Source organism: Echinops telfairi, unplaced genomic scaffold (genome assembly GCF_000313985.2).
Source record: "Echinops telfairi isolate 266 unplaced genomic scaffold, ASM31398v2 ScPeMD7_27;HRSCAF=92, whole genome shotgun sequence".
In the NCBI taxonomy this organism is placed as follows: domain Eukaryota; kingdom Metazoa; phylum Chordata; class Mammalia; order Afrosoricida; family Tenrecidae; genus Echinops; species Echinops telfairi.
Window position 1 is genome coordinate 4,373,724 of NW_022103924.1, and position 23,889 is coordinate 4,397,612.

The following is a 23,889-nucleotide window of genomic DNA, read 5'->3' on the forward strand; positions in this document are numbered from 1 at the left end:
AAGAGTTGTATGAGCCCCTAATAAAATGATTAAAAAAAAAAAAAAGAATTGTCTTGCTGACAGTGAATTTGCTTTGGTTTCCTATATGTGAACATATTTTAAGTTCACAAATTCAAGTCTCACTATTCTCTCATCTAGGAGCATCCTGGTTGTATCTCTTCTAAGATGTTTTATTTGTTCTTTATGTAGTATATGTCAATAAGTATCATTGCAAATTATTGATTATTGATTGTCATATGATTATTATTGATTAAAGGGAAGAATTGCTTCCAATTTGGCTACAAATTGGGGATCTAATACCTGCCCTAGAGCTCATTGATGGGATCTCATGTTAGTGTGGGAACTTTTCCTGCTCCCAGACCCACTGCCATATTCATGATTGGAACTCAAGCCAACCTCTAGGACAGAATAAAACTACTTCATTGGGTGACAAGGCCTGTAACCTATGTGAATGAAGAGTCCCATGTCTTTCTCGAGCAGCACAGTTAGTGGGTTCCAACTGTGGATCTTTTGGTTAGCTCCTGAGTATTTAATCTCTGTGAGTAACCAGAGTGGGGTTTTGCCTTGTTACCAGTACACTGAAGTCCTAAACCCTCTTTATGGTTTCATCTCTTAAATCCCCTAAAACTGAACAAGCTAGCTCATGGCTAGTAAGGATTCCCTATGACCCCTTCCTCAGTCCTGGTGGAATCTGGGCACTGCAAGAGGTCCTTGTAGGTGACCTCCTGGGACAAGAATCGAAGTGGCTACCACTGCCTGTCGGATCCCAGAAAATTTTACGGGCTCAGTAATTGGGCCTAAGCGCTGTCTAGTTCTTGGTCTTGGGGACTTTAAGGAACAAAGCAGTTTGAAGCTCCCTGTGACAGTTCCAAGTAATTCAGGAAGAACAAGGTCTAAGATTTGTCTTGTGAGGGTAGGAAGAGTTCTCAAGTTGACCTGAGACCCCACTGACTTTAGGGGAAATATCAGGGTAAGAAGGGATTGTAGTCAGTGTGGCAACAAGTTATCATTCAATTTTCATCATTCTGCGATGATATTTGCTGAGTATCTACCATATAATGCCAAAAGTCTTAGAACAACTGCAACCAGAATGAAGCACGACTTCAATTCACTTTGGACACTTCACTAGGAAAGTCTAATCACTAGAAAACTCAAAGCTCATTACCATTGAATCAGTTCTGACTCATAATGACCCTCTAGGACAGGGGTGTCAAACTGGCAGCCTGCGGGCCCCATGCGGCCCCCGAGGTAATTTTCTGTGGCCCACGATACTCTGAAATAAAATGAAAATAGAAAAAATTGTTATGCAGAAAATAGCACTTAGGGGAGATCGAGGCAATTCCGTATACACAATTCCCTCTTTAACTCTTTAACTACTGAAGACGAGTATGCACATGGCCCAGTGCCTTTCCTGGGGGCCTGCGGATGTGTATTAATGCTCTGACTCAGTTCCAGTGATGTTTGGAAATGATATGTCTGCCACTCTCAGTGTCGCGTAATGTAAACAGATCCCAATAGTGAAAAGGTTCAAAAGAGCACTCTGGGTTGTGCTGTTATGAATCATACCTAGTGGAAGCGCTAGTTAACATATTTAGACGGAAGCCATTACAATTGTGCATCGCATTTGTCAGCTGTGCAATATTTTGTGTTTTTTATTAGTTACTTTGTTATATTTTCCAGTCACAACATAAGAGGTACGTGAAAATTAGTAGGAGGAAAGCAGTGGCAAGTTTCAGGTGAAAAAGAATAATTTTAGTTTTATAAATACATTAAATAAAATAAATGTTTAAATAAAAGCAATTATATAGTATTTTAATTATCCTATCCATAGTCCTGAATTCTCACTTCAAAATATACATTTAACAAAATTTGTAAATGTGATATGGCCCACATGAATCTTGCCTGTTGCACCAAATGGCCCGTATTTTAATTGAGTTTGACACTAGGACAAGTGTAGAACTGTTCCCATGAGTTTCCAAAACTGTAGCTCTTTATAGCAGTAGAAAGTCTCATCTTTCTCCCTATGAGTGGCTGGTGGTTTCAAACTGTTGACCTGTGTTTAGGAATCAATCACTAGAAAAGGACATCCTATTTGATGAAATAAAAGGCCTACAAAAAGAAGAGAAACCTTCAATGAGAGATTGACCAGACAGCTGCAATCATGAACTCAAACACACCAGTGATTCGGAAGTGAAACAGGACGAGGCAATGTTTCATTCTGTCATATGTACAGTCAGCAGGAGTCAGAGTCAATCAACAGCAGCTAACATCCCCATGCGTACCCCATGGAACCCCTATGGGGGCTCCAGCACTGTAAAACACGCTTTTGTCCTCCTGATGGAATGGAAACGTTTTCTGCAATCATTCAAATGATCATTTCATTAGATTTCTCTCTTTGCATTTGGAGAAAGGCTCTTCTTTTATCCGCTTCCCAGATTTTCCTGCTTAAAGTTTCACTCACTTTCTCCAGAGAGCTGCATCATTGAGTGTTGTATGTCAGCAACTTCCATACACAGCACGTGTAGATTCAGATACTGGGGATAGTGTGTGTGAAGGGTAAGAGGTGCGTGTGGCATACCGGAGGTATAGACACTAATTAGCATTAGAATGGCAACCTTGTGTGGCCTTTGCTCCCTGGACAGCAACTGTGGGTGCTGGCCAAGGACACATTACGGCAGAGCCAACAGACGCCAAGCCTTGTTTTTTCATTTGCAATGGGGCTGCAGGAGCCAAAGAGACCAGGTCTTTTTCTCAGCAGCTTAATTCTTCCTCCTTGAAGTGGAAGAATCTCGTCTTGAATATATTTTTGTTGTTCGTTATTGTTGTTCTTTGTTGTTGTTGTTAGGTGCTGTCAAGTCAGTTCTGACTCATAGTGACCCTATGCGCAACAGAACAAAATGCCTGGGCTATCCTCACAATTGTTCCTGTGTTTGAGCCTACTGTTGCAGTCACCATGTCAATCCATCTGGTTGAGAACCTTCCTCTTTTTTTGTTGCCCTTTTACCCCACCAAGGATGATGTCCTTTTCTAGGGATTGGTCTTTCCTGATGACATGTCCAAAGCATATGAGAAGAAGTCTTGCCATCCTTGACTCTCAAGAGCATTCTGATTATATTTCTTCCAAGAAAGATTTATTTGATCTTTTGGCAGTCCATTGTATTTTCAATATTCTTCACCAACATTATAATTCAAGTTCATAATTCCTGTTTGGTCTTCCTTAGTCAATTCCCAATTTTCACATGCATATGAAGCTATTGAAAATACCATGGCTCGAGTCACGGACACCTTAGTCCTCAAAATGACAGCCTTGCTTTTCAACACTTTTAAGAAGTCTTGAGCAACAGCCAAGAGATTAAACAATGCATTGCACTGGGTAAATCTGCTGTACAAGACCACCTGAATATAGTGTACTCCTAATAAAAAAATGTATTTACAAGAAGCACTTGTTGCTTCCTCAGATAAGAAGTATATGTTTCTGTACTTAACAACTACATAGTATTTCCTCTGACTGACTCAATAAGGGTCCCCAGGAAAATTCAGATTCCTTATTCAGAGGATGAGCTAGTGCTCAAAAGCAGAAGCTGGATTTCTATGTAGTTCCTCAAGATCTAGAGGATGAAGGTAGGTGTGCTTGAGACCATGGCTAGAGATATGACTTGAACACAGTAAAACTGATTGGGAGGAACCACAACTATAAAGGAATGCCCAAGAAAAACGTAACAAACATTGCTCATTAGCAATATTTCCAAAGCTTATATGAAAAAGATGGCATCTGTTTGCTTTTGGAGGGGAATCCTACTAAGGAACTACTGAAGTTTGACTATTTTACTTATTATTATTATTTGCTATTTTACCCTTTTACTTATTTTTATGTGCTATTTTACGATTTTACCTTTACTCTTTTGTGGTCTCCTAGTTTAAACACATCATGTGTGTCTTTTTCAATCTAGTGAATAAATTAACCTCAATTTTTAAATAACTGACATTCCAAAAATCTTGAGTCATGAAAGCAGTGCTATCCAAGGCAGGATTAAAAGTCTGACATTTAATTAATTAATCTTAGGTAGCACATGGAGCTTTTGTCTCAGATAAACGATCTGAGCAAGGAAGCAGGAGACAAAGGCCCTACTGAACCAGGTGGAGTAGGAAGATGGGCACCCCACCCATCCCGGAAGCATACTACCTGTATGACTCACCTGCCCTTTCTTCCGTTCAGCATGACAGTCTGAATTGAGTCTGGACATTTCTTCTTATGATGGTCTAGGTCAGCAGTTCTCAACCCATGGGTCGTGACCCCTTTGGGGCTCAAATGACCCTTTCACGGGGGCCACCAAATTTATCACAGTTGCAAAATTACAGTTATGAAGTAACAACGGAAATAATTTTATGGTTGGGGTCACCACAATGTGAGGAACTGTATTAAAGGGTAGTGGCATTAGGAAGATTGAGAACCACTTGTCTAGGTGGCCCCATTTTTTCTGGTACCTGCTAGCTTTGGCACCAGAGTACAGTGTGTGAACTATAGTGGCAGGAGCTTCGGTGAAGGATAAGGGCACTCAGCCTCCTTTTTGAAGCCCTGCTGGCTTAAGATACATTTCTCTTATTTCTGTACTCTAGGAAGAAGTCATACCCTTTCTGATAATCACCCTTAGCTAGGAAATGGAGCACATAGTAGCACCCATCTTCTAGGGCAGTGGTTCTCAAAATGGGTTCCCTGCCCCATCAGCATCACTTTGGAGCTTATTCCAAAAAACCAAACTCAGGGCCATTGAGTTCATGTTGACTCATCACAACCCACTGTGGGAGTAAACTGCCCAGTCTTTCTCCCCTAGAGCTTCTGGTGGTTTTGAACTGTTGAGTATGTGGATCACAGCCCAACACATAACCACTACACGATCAGAGGTCCTTTTGGGAGATACTTAGAAAAGCAAGTTCTGTAAGCCTTGCCCAGACCTCCCGAAACATACACTGTAGGTGGGGTGGGGCTCAGCAGTCTTGAGTTTCCACAAGCCCTCCCGGTGGTGATTCAATGGGCTCAAGTTTGAGAACCACTGTCCTGCTAAGTAAGGCATAGCAGTGGTGGCATAGTAGGTTATGCATTGGGCTGCTAACTAAAGAGTCAGCAGTTTGGGCTCATTGACCCCATTGAGGGAGAGAACTATAGATTCACAGCTTCAGAAACTCAAAGGAGCAGTTCTACTCTGTCCTGTAGGGTCGCTGTTGGAATCGACGTGACAGCAGTGAGATTGGGTTTTGGCTGTGTCACGGAGTTCTTGAGACTATTAAGTGAAGGAATGAGTAGAAAATACTAAGAACAGTACTTGGAATCTAAGTGATACTTAGCTATTGCTGTGGTTCGTTGCCATTGACTCAATTCATATTCACCCCACCCACGTACAAGTCCTACACCACCTTCATGAGTATACTTAAATCCATTGTTGCACCCACTGTTTACTTTGAGTGACTTCCAACCTAAGAGGTTCATTTTCCAGAACAGGACCTAAAAAGATTCTATTGTTATTCATGGGGTTTACATTGCCTAATTTTCAGATGTAGCTTGCTAGGTTCACTTCTGCTTTAGTCTCAATGCCCTGCTGAAATCTGTCCGCATGGAGTGAGTGATCTTATTGGCATTTGTGATACCAGTGTTATAACTTCCAGTATCACTCAGCACTAGAGTACAACAAACTGACAAATGCTGAATTAAACTGTCAGCACCACATTTTAGTAGTCTTTTCTGATAACAATGTTTTAATTTTCAGAGTACATAACATTCATATATTGAGCTGTCCGGAGGAATGTGGAACAGCCTCCAAGACATATTTCTAGGCAAGCTGAATTTCACTCTTTCTCTTTTTTACTGGCATGCTAGCATTTATTTTGATTTTTCTTAATAATTTTGTTTTATTGTGAATTAGGTATTATGTGACTATGTTTTTATGTTTGAACCCATTGCTGCAGACACTGTGTCAATCCAGTTTGTTAGGAGTCTTCCTCTTTTTCACTGACTCTCTATTTTGCCAAGATAACACAGCCAAAGTATGTGACAAAAACTTACTGTTCTCATTGCTAAAGAACATTCTCACTGTGCTTGTATATTGATGGATGTGTGAAAATATTGTTAGGAAAGTAATTCTTGGGGGTGGGGCGTGATGTAAACTCCCATCAGCAGAGTAGGAAAATAGCTTTTCCTTATAATTCATAAGCCTGGCTCATGTCATAGATAAAATGTATTTTCGTTATTATCTTAATTTGCATATCTCTTTGGAGAGGGATGACTAAATTTCAACTTGTTTTTATTACTGTTATAACTCCAGAGTAGTAGTATTATCACAATCATATAAATCAACATAATTTTCATTGATATAAGTGATTGATGGCAAATAAGGAGCCCTGGTGGTGCAGTGGGTTATGACTTGGGCCACTAACCAAGAGGCTAGCAGTTCAAAATGACAGCCACTTCAAGGGAAAAAGAGAAACTTGACTCACATAAAGATTTACAGTCTCAGAACCCCAGGTATGTCTATCCTGTCCAATAAGGTTGTGATGAGTTGGTCTCAATTCGGTGACAGTGAGTTGGGTTTTTGGCTTTTGTGTTTTGCTAACACCAATGACTTCTTACTGTGGATTGTGTTTCTTTTCACACTTATGTATTGGGGGCGGGGGGGGGGTGTTCTAAGAACCCCCAATAAAATGATTTTTTTTAGAAAGCATACATATTGGAATCCTGATCCATATGGTGGTATATCTAATGTTGGAAAATAGGATTTTATTTGTTATGCTAATCAGACCATACCCAAGAAGGGTGGCTTCTAAATAGAATCTCTTTTGAGCTGTATCTATTTTTAAGTGATGCTTAAATACAGACATACGCAGATACCGTATAAGGGTTGGCTAAAAGCCAAGGAATACCTCGGTCGACTTACACAGAAAAAATGGTCACAGCCAAGACCCTGGTTTAGATATTTGACCCCTAGAACTATGAGAAAGTACATTTCTGTTTTTTAAAGCCACCTCCTTATGGTACTTGTGCTATAGCAGCTCTGAAACACCAAGATACCACTTTTGAGAACCCCCAAGTCCGGGAAGTTGATTTCATTAATTCAGTCCTCACAACAACCTGTGAGGGGTCTGAATCACTTAACCATGATACAATTGTAAAACAAAATGCGAACTCACTGTGTGATTTAGGCAAATAATGTAAGTGTTATGTGGGGAATGTATCAAAAATTAAAGTGCTAATCATTTGTGCTGTCTTTCAATGGTGCCTGTGGATAATTTCTGTGACAGCGTGATTCATTTAAAGTTTCAATGTGTTGAGCAGGATGCAGAGCACAACTACAGTCTTGATGCAGTTTGGTCCCTAGCAGGCTGTGTGATTTTGAATAAATCATAGAAGCTCTCTCTCCTCCATTTATAAAAGACAAAAGGAAGGCGTTGATTCTGCCAGCTGGCTTGAAGGATCTTTCCAGGGTAACGAATTTTAGAATCACGAGCTTGCCCTGTGTCCATGACTAGTGCTGTTAGATGCTGTTGAGTTGGTTCTGACTATTCGTGATGCTGAACAACAAAAGAAAGACTGCCTGCGCCTGTGCCATTCTTGCAATTATTGCTACTTTTAAGCCCGTCATAGCAGCCACTGTGTTAATTTATTTTGTTGAACATCTCTCTCTTTTTCACTAACTTTGCCAAGCACGTGTATGCCCTGGTCGATGTCTCCTGATAACACAGCCAAAGAATATGAGACAGATTTGTTTGTTCTCTGGCAGTCCCTGGTACTTTCAGTATTTTTCACCAGCATAATAATTCAAAATTATTCATTCTTTTGTGGTCTTCCTTAATCACTGTCCAAGTTTTGCACCCATAATTAGGCTTTTAAAATAATGTTTGTCTGCTTTACTGGGGAACATTTGCGTTTTTAAAATGACCAATTTCTAAAATTGATTGTACAGTTCTTTTTAACTACTGAATTGTATGATATATGGCTCTACGTGGGTTTGAACTGTCAATCTTTTCATTAGTAACTTGCAGCACCCAGGACTCCTTGTAGAGTTACCTTTTTCAGAATTTCATGTAAATGGATACATAACCTGTATCCTATTGTGTCTAATCACAAAGAGTTTGAGATTCATATGTTTCATTATGGGTGCATTTTGTTATAGTATCGTAGTAACTATATTTTTCAATTGGGTCACGTGTCCTTTATTTCTTAATTCATAATGCTATCATTCACTCATAAGAGTGGCATAGTGAGGTAGTTTGTTTATTGTGCCAACCTGACCGATTAATTGAAGGGTAGAGAGATAAATGGTTCTGCGAGTCTCGCCTTTCTTGTCTCTTGCTCTTTGATCATCGGACCAGTGTGCGGCTGCCTTGCTTGTTCTGTGCCCCAATTTGCAAGCTACACTACCTGTGGGACACCCAACCCGTGGACTGTGTCGCTGTAATTTGAGGTTCCTTCAAGATCTGCTTCGTCACACCATTGGAATTTGCATCTCTTCAGCTGAGGACCCTGTCATCTGGCTGACTGTTGGTAACCTGCCTTGCTGTTTGCTGCCTGTGCCTGGATAGCCTGAATTGCTCTACAGAGGACTACCCAGCTGCCCTCAAGACTTGAAGGACTGCCAGTGTCTCATAGCTGTCTCACGCGTTTGAATTATACTGAGCCATTTGTACTGTTTATTTCTCATGTTATATATCTATTTATCTGTATAAATATGTATCAAACTATTAGCGTTCTGGTTTTGTTTCTCTAAAGAACCATGTCTAACACACATAGGATTAACAAAGTTTTGTTCTCTAAGTCTAGCACGAGTCAGAGCCAACTCAGTGGCAACTAACTAAAAAGTCAATTAACAATAAGGACGTTGGTTTTATTTTTCCTAAAACTTCTGGACTACATCTTTTTTCTGCCAAATGGCCCTCTCATAGCAAACACTGATGACAGGTACCATTATTCTCACTCTCTGTGCCCTCATTGGAAGTGACTTCTCTTCTCCATATCTTGATGGGGACAGAGGAGCCTGCCATGGCCTACGGGAAAGAAGGAAGAGAACAGAACTCATTTCAACCCTGCTCCCTGGCTCCCATCTTTTGGGGCAACTCCGTGCCTGAAGATTTACCTCATACCCCAGCCCCTGCCTATCATCCCTGAGCCTTCAGCCCAGGTTCTGGGACCAGGAACCCCACATGGCACAGCCTCATCCTTGTGCACAGGATGCCCCACGAACATCTCTGGAGCAGAGGAGGGACTTGTGATGTCATTTCCTTTCTCCCACGCATGCAAAAACCCTCCAAGGGGCTGAGTGTTCACTACAATGGCCACTTCAATATTTGGGTAAAAAGAGAGTGTCAAAAAGGAGTGTGTGAATAAGTCTGGGGAAGTTGGAAGGGTGAGAAGCCTAATGGGATGGAAGAGAAAGCCATTCCAATCCCACTCAGCAACAGAAACCACTAGGACCTTTCCACCATTGTTCCTCTTTTCCCAGACTTCACCTCCACAATTTGGTGCTGGGAAGATCCCATCATCCTTCACTGCCCTGCTCTGGATCTTACTGCATTTGGAAAGTCTTGTGGTCCACAGAGGTTAGGTTTAGCTATAGTGCCATGGGTGTGGTCGTACACTTCAGGTGCACCCTAGTTAAGGAGGTTCTGGACCAGCCTTCGTAGCTAACCATCAAAAGTTCGGCCTCTGGGAGAGAACTCACCTTAGTTTCCAAACAGCTTATTGGTCACACACAAAGAGCATACAAGGTTCTGGGCACTTCCTTATTCAAATCTTCTAGAACACTTGTAAAATCACTTGTGTTAAAGTCTTTGATTGACTAGAGACATTTTTTCTAACAGTCCTGTGAGTTTCTTGTGAGTTTGGTTCTAGCATCTCTTTAGGAAACTCCTTTGAAATTTCCCTTTCTTCGCCCAGCCACTCTTTCCTGGGAGCTGCAATTTTCCTAAAGCCTTAGAGTCTTGATGGCCATCCCGTGATCACGGATGTAGTAGAACGGCTACTGGGATTTTCAACCCAATGACCCAGAAATGCCCTTATCAATCTTTACGGTCAGATTCTGGAACTCTTAAAGAGACCGGTAGCCTTTCTCTACATCTTCTATGAAGAAAGAACATCTGCTTCTTACTCTTACAACATAACTAAACTTTGTAAAGCTCAGTGTCAAATCCATTCACTCGACTCTCTGTGATGCAGACCCACTCAGATTCTCAGGTGTGTTTGTACTATGTTTCATATTCAAATGTACAGTTTCAACAGCTTATGTTGTGTTATGTGCTTTGACTTCCTCATTTTCTGTCAGGTGCAAAGTACTGTGTCATTCTGTGTGGGTGTCTGTAAGGGCTAATTGGGGATGATCAGGATAATAAGGTTGGCAAGTGGTTCCATCAAATGAATGTCTCCATAAGCCCATAGGTATGGAAGGTTGCTTCATTAAACAAACACGCAATGGTTTATGCCTTAGAACAGCACAGAACAGTTTGGGTATAAGCGCCTAGTCATTATTTCGAATTAGAGATAAAAACAATTCTTTGAAAAGATCGCCATTTTTGAAAAATATGAACCCTGTAGGTAGCTCTTTGGGGTTGTTTATTTTTAAAATTTTGTTTTTGTTGAGCATATGCAGAGCAAAGCATACACTGGGACAAGGTATCTAATTTAGTGACATGGATCCCACTCTAAGTTGTGGAAACATTGTCACCCTCCTTTTCTGAGTTGGTCCTCCCTCATTTCTAATTATTCTTCCCTCGTTGACTTCAACTCACTGCCTCCTAAGCTTCCTATCTAATTTTTTGAGTCACTGTTGCAAATTTGATCTGGCATACATAGCACTTAAAACAGCACAATGCTGAAGGTGGACCTTTGTCATTAGTTAAGGTAAAGTATTGTTTGGTTTTAAGAAGACTTCAGGGGCTATGTTTGTTTTAAGATCTCAAGATGATCTTGGAGCAATAATTTCAGTGATTCACCCACCTTTCTTGTCTACAGAAACTTTAGAGTCCATGAGAATTTGAAATTCTACTCTGCATTCTTCCCCACCACCCCGCCCCCCACCATTGATCAGGGAGGGTCCTTCTATGGAACTTTTGGCAAAATATTGTCATGGTTGCAGGACACCGTTCAATTCTTCCGGTCTCCTGGCAAAGAAGACAATCGCCCATGGAAGCATTCAGCCTTACATTCCACATCCTTCAATTCCTGGCTCTCCTTCTTCCTCTGTGGCTCGAAGTGAATAGGGACCAAAGATTGTGCTTTGGATGGCTACTTTTGAACTTTTAAGACCCTGGACACTATGCAAGGAACAAGGAGTTAGAACAGAAAAATGAACTACACTATTAAGCCAATTAACTGGGTGCCCCATGAACTCATGACCCTACACCTCCAAACCAAGGACCCAAATCCTATGAGGTGTTTGGTTGTACGCAAGCAACTGCAGCAGCTGCTCAATATATTTTCCTTTTTGTTGTTGTAGTAAACAGATTTATCACACCACTTCGTCAATTCACCTTTTTATAGGTACTGTCATAGATAAAGTTGTAATTAGGTCCCTGAAAAATATGTATCATCTTCTCTGGGTTATGATTCTCAGTGGTTTGACAGATCTCCAATGACATAATCACCCTCCCCTCGTCCCAAAATGTTTGATCTGATATTGGTATATGACCTGATATTATTGTTGTGAACAGGAGTCTAAGACTGCCTATAACTGTTTCAGCCAAAGACAGAAACTGGGTTGAACTGAGAAACTTTACTCTGTAACCATGAGAATGTAGACATTGTTAAACTGATGCATGTTTTGTTGTGAATATATTCATATATTTTATTGCTGTTTTTAGTGTTGTGAAAAAAGATATGTGTGTGTGTTTTTCAATTGCCTCATTTGCATATGTGAAAGTTGGGCATTGAATATAGAAGACCCACAAAGAACTGATGCATTTGAATATGGTGCTGGTGAAAAATATTGAAAGCACCATGTACCGCCAAAAGAACAAACAAATCTGTCAGAAGAAGTACAGCTAGAATGCTCCTTAAAGGCAAGGATGGCAAAACTTCATCTCATGTATTTTGGACATGTTGTCAGGAGTCCCTAAAAATAAAGGAAAACCCTGGACCGGATGGATTAACCAAACCTAACCCTTTACAATTGAGTCAATGCTGACTCATAGGGACCCTCTCTGGGTTTCCGAGACTGTCACTGTTCACAGGAGTAGAAAGCCAGCTTTGCTCTCGTGGAGCTGCTGGTGCTTTCTAACTGTCAGCCATTTGAATTGTAGCCCAACGCATACCCAATACGCCACCAGGACTCCTGATGGATTGACAGTGGCTGCAAAAATGGGCACAAAAATAAGACCAATTGTGAAGATGGTGGCGAACCAACCGTAAAGTAAAATGATGCTCTGATCTATGCTTCAAAATGGATGAATCTTGAAAACATTATGCTCAACAAAATAAGGTAGACACAACAGGATACAGTATGCTCCCACTTAGATGAAATACCTAGAATACCAAATTCACTGAGACAGAAGAAGATTGGTGATCACCAGGGACAGGGAAAGGCATGAAACAAAACCAAGAACAGCTAAAGAAATCTGGGACCAAAAAACACAAAAAGCAAAGAGCCTGAATTTCAGTATCTAAAAATGTCAATATGACAGCGGATGATGTAAGATATGAAAAGAAAAATAATTTATAAATTATCAAGGGGTCATGATGGTGAGAGGGTATGGGGAGGGAGGGGGAAAATGGGGAGCTGATACCAAAGGCTCAAGTAGAAAGGAGATGTTTTGGAAATGATGATGGCAACATATGTACAAATATGCTTGATACAATGGATGTATGGATTGTGATAAGAGTAGTAAGAGCCCCCAATGATTTATTTAATAAATAAAATAAAATCAGGAAAAATTTACAATATGCTAGGGTTAAAGGATATTTCTTCCAAAAACATAATAACAATTTATAAATTATCAAGGGTTTATGAGGAAAGGAGGGTGTGGAAGGGACGGGAAAAAATGAGGAGCTGATACCAAGGACTGAAGTAGAAAGAAAATATTTTGAAAATGATGATGGCAACAAATGTACAACTGTGTTTGGCACAATGGATGGATGTATATATGGACTGTGATAAGAGCTGTATGAGCCCCCAATAAGTGATTTTTTAAAAAAAAGGATACTTCCAAGTAAAGAAAGGAAGGAAGGGAGGGAGGGAGGGAGGAAGAAATTCCTCTTCTAGTGGAAGATCATCCAAGATAGTCTGGATACAATTTCTCTGCTGCAGCCCAGTTGATGCTATCTGATTAAAATTAGATAATGAAGGTCCAGGGGGCAGAGTGAATGGTCTGTCCCCCACCCCCCACCCCCCGGGATTATGTACTTTTGTGTGGGTGGTAGTGGTGGGGGATCAAGGAACAAAAAGAAAAACATAGTTGGCATTGTTCGTTTCTCCAGTCAAGTGATCTGCAAAGGTGTTGTTGTTCTTGGTTGCCTTCCAGCTGTCTCTAGTTGATGTATAACAAATTGAAACCGCTCTTGTTTCTGTGACATCTTCCTGGTCCTAAGAATGCGTGAGTCCATTGTTGGAACTTTCCCTTAACCTCTACTTTACCAAACATGATTCCCTTTTTGAGTGATTGGTCTTTCCTCAAGTGGTTTCCAAAATCTCACTACTCTTGCTTCTCAACGTATTCTGGCTGTACTCCTTCAAACACCACAGTTTCAACATATCAGTTCTTCCCTGTCTCTGTCTTTCCTTCTTCAACTTTGCATGCCTATGAGGCGATTGAAAGGGCTCCTAAGGGTGCACACACAGCTGTGTGGCTAGTAAGCCACTTCTCTTTACTTTAAGTGAAAAGAATGTTTTAAGGACCTTGGATCATTATTTAACAAAAATTTCTAGTGCAAAATGCAAGGAGGCTATAGATTACTGGTCCAGTACCATCCAACTTTCAGGTTTCAGTGCCAGGTGAATTTATTTTGCTGATACAAACCCATTATTTCATACCTCACTGAATCCTGCACATATAAATTTGCATTTTTTAGACTTGAGTTATCTTCAGTATTTATATACCCAATTCTAAGTGAGATCTTTCCTGTTCTCTTTAAGATTTGAATGTGACCACAAATTGTGCCTGGAGTTCAGATTACCTCAAACCACGGGGCCAGTGCCTTTTTCTTGGCTGACCACAGCAGCAGGGTCTGCATTTCTGCCTCCACTGACTAACTAAAGTACCATGGATCGGCAAAACACAAACAAATCTGTCTTGGAAGAAGTATGGCCAGAATGCTCCTTAGAGGCAAGGATGGCAAGTTTTCCTCTCATGTATTTTGGGTGGGTTGTAAGGAGAGACCAGTTCCTGGAGGACATCATGCTTGGTAGAGAGGAGGGACAATGAAAAAGAGGAAGGCCCTTGGTAAGATAGATTTTGACACAGTGGCTGCAACAAGCAGCTCTGTGTTAGTCCGGGTAGACTAGAGAAACAAATTCATAGACCCTCATATGTGTATAAGAGAGTGTTTTCTATAAAGGGTAATTGTACATTAAGAAAGCATCCCAACCCAGTCCAGTCCAAGCCCATAAGTCTGATATTAGCCCATATGTCCGAAGCAATCTATAAAGTCCTCTTCAGACTCACAAAACACGTGTAATGACACCAAATGCAGGGCAATCACAGGCCAGTGGGTAGAAAGTTTTTGGATCCAGTGGCATTGTAAGCATCTCAGTGCTGTCAGGGGTCTCCATGTGGCTTCCCCAGTTCCCAGGGCATGGGGTCTATCAGCGTAGTGCCATGTGTCTTGTCGGTAGAGTATCTCTCAGGGAGTAAGCATTGTCAATAGAGAGTCCAAGGGAGTGAGCTGAGAGAGAGAAGTGTCTCTCACCTCCAAGGAGGAAAAACAGGAGTTCCCAGAATTCTCAAGAGAAGGCCATGTCCACAGAGAGGCCTCATTAGCAAAATAAATTCACCTGGCACTAAAGCGTGAAAGTTGGATTGTACTGGACCAGTAATCCATTGGCTCTATAGCCTCTATAGCTGATTGACAGACTAGACTGTGGGAAACAGAAAGATTTCTCCCAAGTCCTCTCCCCCAAATACAAGTTAGACTTAAGACACTGCTTGCAGCAAATGGTAAATGGTTGTCAAATTACCTCCCTGAAGGCTGTCAGATTCTAGACTACTCTCTGGCCCCACCACAAGTAGGGCCCAATCCCTGCTGTTAAGGACATTGGGCTACTTCTCCCTAAAGGTTTGCGGCCATCAGTTTGGTCTCTGCAAGGTGGGTTTACACCCTACTGATAATGGTTTCTATGGAGATCCAAAGAACAGGTCAAACCTGCTCAGTGACATCCAAAGTTAGGCTGCCATCTGAATCTAGGATACGCCCATCTTGTCACATGTATACCTCCAATCCCTCCTCTTCCTACTGCATGTATATCCCTAGATTGTCCCCCTCATTGCTGTGTTACCTATAGTACAACCCCTTCCTATGATGTATGTCTTTACCTGTAATTAGGGGGCTTGCATGCCTCCCCAAAGGTATATAAGCCTGAGTTAGCAATAAAGATCCCTCTTGGCCTCTGGTCGGCTTCATCTTCCTCTCCCCCATCCTCCCTCCCCTGTTCCCGGTTCCCCTTGTCCTCTTTCCCTTCCCCTATCTCCACGTGGACCACCAAGCTGAGCTAAGGTGAGCATGCTACCATGAAATGTGTCTGACTCCATTATGTCAATCTTTCCTCTAGCTCTCATGCTCTCTATGAATTAATTATAATCTTTATATATCTCAGCCGTACAATTGCACCGATTGAACCCGCGATTAGTTGTGGGGAGCTGGCCTTTGCCCCACACTAGACTCCAACCCTTCACTCTTAATCCTCTCAAGTCCCAAATTAACACTAGATTATGTAACTACCACAGGCTCAAACATCATAACAATTGTGAGGATAGCACAAGCCTGGGTGGTCTTTCGTTCTGTTGTGCATAGAGTCACTATGGGTGGGAACAGATTCAATGGTACCTACCAACAACCCTGTAATATTTTAGGGTACAAAAGAGACTCAACTCTCAAATGTAATTTAAAGAGAACATTTATTAAGTCTTAAAAGGAACAAAGACACTGAGATAGTTAAGGTTTATTGTACTAACCTAGCTGACAAACCCATGTGGGATTAATTGAAGGGCAGAGAGATAAACGGCTTGGTGAGCCTTGCCTTTCTGATTCTCTGGTCTCTTGTTCTCTGATGGTTTGACCAGTGCAGGCTGCATCAGCTGGCAAGGCTCACTTCCTGGGAGACATCCCTGAGAAGAAGCCACATAGACTTACCCTGATGTAGCCCTGGGTGCTGGAGAAGCTGCAGTGAGATACTTACACCACCACTGGATTCAAAGACTTTCTACCCACTGGCCAGTGATCTTCCTGCATTCGGCATCATTGTGCGTGTTTTGTGAGTTTGAGGAGGACTTTTTAGAATGGTGTCAGACATATGCGCTAAGTCAGACTTAAGGGCTTGGACTGGACGGGGTTCGGATACTTTCTGAATGCACACTTACCCTTTATGTAAAACTCTCTCTTATCCATATATGAGTTTCTGTGGATTTGTTGCCCTAGTTTACCCAGACTGACACAGACACATACATTATCTGGATGCGGGAGGCCGTGAGCATGAGGTCGAAGTGGCATCCGAGGAGGATTCACAGTTGTGAAGCTAGGAAGATAAGGCATGGAACAAAGAGCACTGTCACACATTCATGACTGGCAGTAGCGCAATACAGCACAGTTACACATGGGACAACCAAAGTACGAACGGGATCATGGTTGGAACACATACGTTGAAGGGTTTACTTGATTGCTCCAGGGTCTTCCAAATAAGGCAAGCAGGCCAGACTGGTAGGACATGACTCATGACCATGTGACCCCCTGAACTGTCCCCAACATGGTGACTTCCATCAAAGACACACCCAGGCAATCCCCTAAGAGACTGCCACTCCCTGGGCCGGCTGCAGAGGGGTGGAGGTCATCCACTTTCCAAGGCATTCATTCTGCCTGAGGGCAAGATTATCTACATTCTTGGTTAATGATCAGGAAGAATTCAACAAGGCTCAATCCATGGGGCCAGGTGACACTGCAAATGACTCTGGGGAATGTCACTGCCATCCATAGCCAAGGAGGGAGCTCAGAATTTAAGCTCCAATATAGTCACCAAACATCCCAAAGCTCTGTGTCTTAAAACAATAGTTGTTTCCTGCTTCTCGTAGGTCTGTGGTTGGGCAGATGGTTTTCAGATCTGGACTGACATCGGCCAGGGGAGCTTTGCTCTTACCCACCTTACGCTAGCCATGGCACATTCCTGTTAACACAAAAAATCATGCTGAGCCAGTAGTAGACAGTGATGGAAGTTAACTTCGTATTCAATTTGCACATGGGCCACGTTTTGCCCAGGGAATCAAAATGTGCTGAAGGTGAGAGGCTCTCTGGAGGTACATTGGTATTGCCATGAAAAAAGGAACAGATAAACAATGTGTGGTCAAGAGGGATTTCACACAGCATCGACTTGAAGAACTTTTTCATTAATTACTGATTTTCCCTAAAAGAGAACTGTTAGTCTGGATCTTGGAATCTTAACCTATTTCCTGAAGTCTGCAGAATTCATCAAATTTGCACAACACCCAAGACAAAATGGTCTTGCTGGTTTATCTCTAGACCAATTTTTGACTTACAGCTGACTCTTAGGGAAAGTTTTCCTGAAAACTCAAGGTTCAAAAGGACACCTGAGAACAATGACCTGGATGTGTCACCACAACTCTGTGGACCCTCGAAGTCTAGGTTCCAGGGGAATTCAGAACTGGTTGCTCACGCCTTGGGTGGCAGTGAACATGCCGCGGGAGTGAGCAGAGACATTCAGGGCATCTGAAGATGGGCGCACTCTCCTCGCTGTCCTGCTGGACAAAGCAATGCAGCGACAAACCCAACAGCAAAGGATCAGGGGCATCCACTCTGTCCATGAAAGCGAAATGGGAAAAGTGATATTTTGGAACAGTAACATGATCTAGCACACCGTCACCTACCCTTTCTCCATGGGCAGACCGCGTGTTGGAGAGGGATGACTTGGGTGGGCAAGGCAAAGTTTCTGGAGCAGCAAAAATGGCCTCCACATTCCCTCTCTGTGAGGAGACGGGGCACAGGCCATGACCCTAAGATCTCATGGGCTAAAACCTTCCTCTTCTCAGAGGAGTGGTTATGTTTTTTTCTGAAATTCATGAAGCATTGACCCAGGCAGAGACTTTGCCTTCAAGGTCTGAGAAAGGAGAATTGAATAGATTATAGATGGTGAAATTGAGGAGCTTCAGAGAGAGAACCTGCATTTTCCTCCCTTGGCAAGCATATTTCAGATATCCATGGGTTGATCAATGAGACATAGATTCTTTAGATTGGCTCAAAACTGAGGCCCATTAGCCAAAAAAACCTCTCTGGTGCCAACTCAAGTAGACATACGTAATTGCTTTAAAAGCAGTCCAAATAAGATTGTTTGGCCACTTAGAGTCTGCCTGCTTTATCTGCCTCTTCTCAAATTGTACCCAGCCTCTGCTAACCACAGATAACATACCAGCCTGCAGTTAGCGGTATAGGACCCTTCAGAGTTTCTGCCTTCTCAGCTCTCAGACGGAGACACCCTAACTTGCTCTGGGAGGACATCTTGTAAACACCCCCTCCTTGCTCCTCTTCCCAGGGCATTTCCAAGCCCTTTCTCTTTCTGAGGGGGGTAGGGTGAGGCGGTCGTTTGGCCAGTGGTAGACCTCGGGCCTGGGAGTTGGCTCCTGCACTCACCTGCCAGTCCCAGTAAATAGCTGGCCATGCAGTGTGCACTGATAGGCACTCATTTGTTTCCTTGATCTGCCCAGGGTTCTCTCAAACTACAGCTTGTCTCTATGGAGAGTGACAAAGGCCAAGGCCAGCTTGCTGGTGCCCTCCCTCCTCTAGTGATGGTCAGTCTCTGGGTGAAGGGGGCATGGAAGACACTGGTTGCAGGAGGGACTGATGGGAAGAAGAAAAGGGAGGTCATTAGCTGGGCACTGGAGGGGTTCCTCCAGCCCTCCGAAGAAGGCTCTCTGGGGTCAGAGGAAGATTTGGGTGCTTGCCTCCCAGGTGGTCTCAAAAGGTCTAGACAGCGCTCGATAAACATACAGCAATGGCCACCAAAAAGGGGCCCTGGAAACCTCATTGTGCCTCTTGAGGGGTCTATTGAAGAGGCCCAGGGGAGACGGGACAACTTGCCTCAAGCAAGGGGGTCAAAGAATGGAGCAGACCACTGAGAAACACGCCCCCCCCTCCTGTACAACCCCTCCCCTGCCCCTTTGCTCCCCCTCCTGAGTCGCTGGAGTCAGCCTCTGACCCACAGGGGCAATGAGGCCATTTGGCTCAACGATGAGAGCGAGGTTTTCAGAAGGACGGAAATGGATTGAAGTGACTGAAATGAAAGTGAAGCTTTCAATAACGGAGAGGGACAGGAAAGTTCCAGATTCTGGCGCCCAGACCATCCATTGGAACAGGTGGGCTAACGGAGGAGCTAGGAGGGAAATAGAGCTGGTTTGTGTTTAAACTTCAATATGCTTCAAGTCCTCACTTGGGCCATTTGTGCATCCTTTTGCTGAGTCATGGTATTGTTGCCATTATTTCCAGACAAATTTTCCGTCTCGATGGGACACTTTGGAGCTATGGAGCTCTGTACATTGAAGTTGTATTGCAACACAAGAACAATGGTAATGCAAACGTGACAGATCTAAGGTCAGGGATGGTACAATAGTGGAATCCTGCCCTTCTATGCTAGACACCGGGGAGCTCTGGTGGCCTATGGGGGATAGGCACTGGGCTGCTAACCACAAGGTCAGCAGTTAGATGCTGCTCCTCAGGAGAGAGATGAGGCTTTATACCCCCTTAACAACTTGAAAACTCACAGGAATAGTTCTACCCAGTCCTATAGGGTTGCTATGCATCAGAATGGACCCAATGATAGTGAGTTTGATGCTGGAGACCAGGTTTGGTTCCCAACCAATCAATGTCTTGTGCAGCCACCACCTCTCAGTGAGGTTGACATGTGGCTGTGATGCTGAATGCGGTGCGCTGGTGGTACAGTGGGTACACACTGGGTTTCAATCTTTGAGGCTGGCAGTTACTACCAGCAAAGGGTCACAGTCTCAGAGACCCACAGGAGCAGTTCTACCCTATCCTATAGGGTGGCTATAAGTTTGCACTGATAGGATGGCCGTGAGGTGTTGGTTTATAATGCTCAACATGTCTTAACAGAGCGTCCTGATTAAGATGGACTAGGGGAAAAGGCCTAGCAGTCAAGCTTGGGAACTTAGCTGACGAAACGCAGAATGATCTGATCCATAACTGATCACGGGATGACATTTTGGTTTTCATTGTGTACGAGGCCACTGTGGTCCGGGACAGACCTGATGACAACTCCCAACAACAGCAGAAGAAGCTGCAAAGTGGTAACACACTAACATGCTCGCTGCGGTGCTCGAGCTCTGTGGAGACTTTGAGACCAGCATCCCTCTTTCTATGACGTCCTCTACCCCCCTGTGGTACTCTGTGACCCACCCTTCTTTGACCCAACTCTTCCATCTCATGCAGCATCTCATCCCTGGTCTGTTCACAGAGAACCGCCCAAGGACCTCCCAATTTGAACGAGGGCTGAGAAGATTATTACTACGTAAATATACCAGTCACCCTGGACCCACGTCATCTGCAGGAACCACAATAACCTGGCCCACCATTCTCCCAAAGCCTATTTCTCAACCTAGTGTGCTGTCTAGAGGAGATCTGGGTGGTGAGAACATGCCTCACCACCCGGACCTGCACCTATGGGTAGAGGCAGGTCGGAGGGCAGGCAGGGTCAGGAAGTCATCACAACGCCAAAATCTGGTGGAGATGGAGACCCAGGCACCCTGGTTTGATAAGCACCTGCTATTTGGTCCAGACTCTAGCTCATCCTGGGGTGCACAGACAATAAAGCTTTTTTCTGTTTCTTTTGCACGCAGTATCTGTTTTATCTCAATTACCCAATAAAGTAGAAAGAGGATCCATAGGATTGGGAGACAGCACTGCTAACTGGCTCTTTACCAAGTTGAACCAATCCTGGAGAGATTTCGGTTGCGGGGTTCTCCTTTCCACTAGACCTGTTCCCCCACCCCCACCCTACTAGGAAAGCATTCTCTGGCATGGATCAAAGCGAAGCGATCCCTTGCATCCCACATCTGAGAGCCAAGCCCTGCATTTCCCTATGTGGATAGAAGACGCTTGAGGACTGGCAAGCAACCAGGACTGCTCTAATGGCTTTCCTTTTTTTAAGACCCCGAGAGATGGCTGTTTGGTGTGAGGAGTGAGGATGACTGCACCCCTCCACTGGGCAACTTACAAACTGAGAGTGGGTGAAGTGTGTCTGGACCATCTCACCTTTAACTGAAGCAGCAGAGGGACAATTAGGAACCCAAACTATTAAATGTGTGACTACCGGCCAAAAGGTTAACAGTTTGAATGACTCAGAAGAAGCACCTAGCATCTGCTTCCGAAAGACCACAACCTTCCTTGCCAGCTCTATGGAGCTGAGCTCTACGGGGCTCAGAGCACGTGGGATTGACACCAGTTGAAACTGACTTGACGCCCAACTAACAACCGCAAGACAGTGTTTCACAGCCTCATCGCTATTTGATTTCTACTAACGGAATGAATGAACTCAACTGGGTGATGCTCCTTGTTTCTAAGTGGTTATGCATTGGAACTGTTACCAGCAAGGTCAACAGTTCAAAACCACCAACCGATCCCTGGGAGAAAGACCTACCTCGAGTTACAGTCTGAAAAACACAGTGGGGCAGTTCTACCCTGTCCTATTGGGTCATGAGGAGTCAGAATTATAAATGGCAGTGAGAGTTTGGCTATTAATATTAAGCAATGACTTGAGTATGAAGGGGCTTCAGAAAGTTCATGGGAAAATGGCATTTTTTAAAAAATGGCATTTTCCCACAACCTTTTTCAAGTCCTGTTTGTGTATTCTTGCAAGGAGCCCTGTGATGCTGTGGGTTAGGCACTAGGCTAACTGAGAGGTCAGTGGCTCAAACCCACCAGCCATGCTGTGGGAGAAAAATGAGGCTGTCTGTTCCCATAAAGATTTACATCCTCAGTAGTGGGTTTGGTTTTGATTGGTATATTCTCACTACTTCTTTAGTTTGGGGGGATGATTTACCAAATAATTAGTATTGCCATGAAATCATTAATTTATTATGTTTAAATGGCTTTATTGGCACACGGTTCACATATCATACAGTTCATTAATTCTGTCATATCAAGAAGATCAAGAAGAGTTGTACAATTATTTTCACAATCAATTTTCAAACATTTTCTTCTTTCTTGTACTTGCTCCCCATTTCTCCCCAACCTTCACTGCCAGGAAATCATTCATCTAATTATGGTTTGCTGTCTATTCACCTATCCTGGATTTACATTTACAAAAAACCTGAACATTTAACATCAATAGCAGAAGAAAAATAGAGGAAAACCTCAACTGAAAAGAAAGTAGAAAATATTAAAAACTAGAATAACTATGAAATGGGTTAAAAGGGAGATCAAATGATAAGATGTTAAATGTTAACCTAACTGCACTGCAATCCTCTATTCTCAACGCACTCTGCATGATAGCAAGGCTATCCACATCCCTGGTCTCGGTCAGAAGAAATTCAACCGAGGCTTAATCCACATGTATTTCTCCTTCACTTTTTTTTTTAATAAACTGAAACAACTTTAAAATGGGTCAAAAGGGAATACAAAAGTATATAAAACAAATAATTAACCATGACCCAGTGGGATTCATACCAGGGATGCAGGGATGGTTCAACATATGAAAGACCATTAGTATTATTCATCACATCGACATGAAAAACTTTAAGAACCATATGATAGTATCGATAGATGCAGAAAAAGCATTTGACAATATCCAACACCAATTCCTGTTTAAGAAACTTGAGAAGAAAGGAATGGAAGGAAAATTCTTCAAGACAATACAAGCTATATATGAAAAACCAACAGCCAATGTGGTAGTCAATGAGGAAAAGACTAACACAATCCCACTGAAAAGGGACCAGACGAGGATGTTCCTTGTCCCCGCTCTTATTTAATATCGTGCTGGAGGTTTTAGCTAACAGCATAAGGCAAAGAAAAGACATCAAAGGTATTCGTCTCAGAAGGAAGAGGTGAAATTATCGTTATTTGCAGATCATATGATTTTATATATGGAAAATCCCAAAAGCTCCACATGGGGAGTACTGGAAGCAATAGAGGAGTTTGGCAGAGTGGCAAGATATAAGATCAACAAACAGAAGTCCATTGGACTGTTATACACATCAGATAAGACCACAGAAGAAGAGATCAAAAAGGTGGTATCCTTCATAATAGCCAAGCGCAAATTGAAATATCTAGGGATATACCTGACTAAAAGAACAAAAGATCTACATGGGGAAAACTACAGAACACTATTACAAGAAACCAAGAGCAACCTCAACAAATGGAAGAATATCCCATACTAATGGATTGGAAGACTCAATATAGTCAAGATGTCAGTTCTGCCAAAGGCACTATATAAGCTTAATGCAATCCTGATACAATTACCCTCATCTTTCTTCAAAGAAATGGAAAAACTGATTACCACCTTCATATGGAGAGGGAAGAAGCCCAGAATTAGTAGAGAACTCCTTAAGAAGAAGGACACAGTGGGAGGGCTTGCTTTACCTGACTTTAGCACATATTATACAGCCACAGTTGTCAAAACCGCATGGTATTGGTACAATGGCAGATACTCAGATCAATGGAAAAGAACTGAAAACCCAGAAATAAAA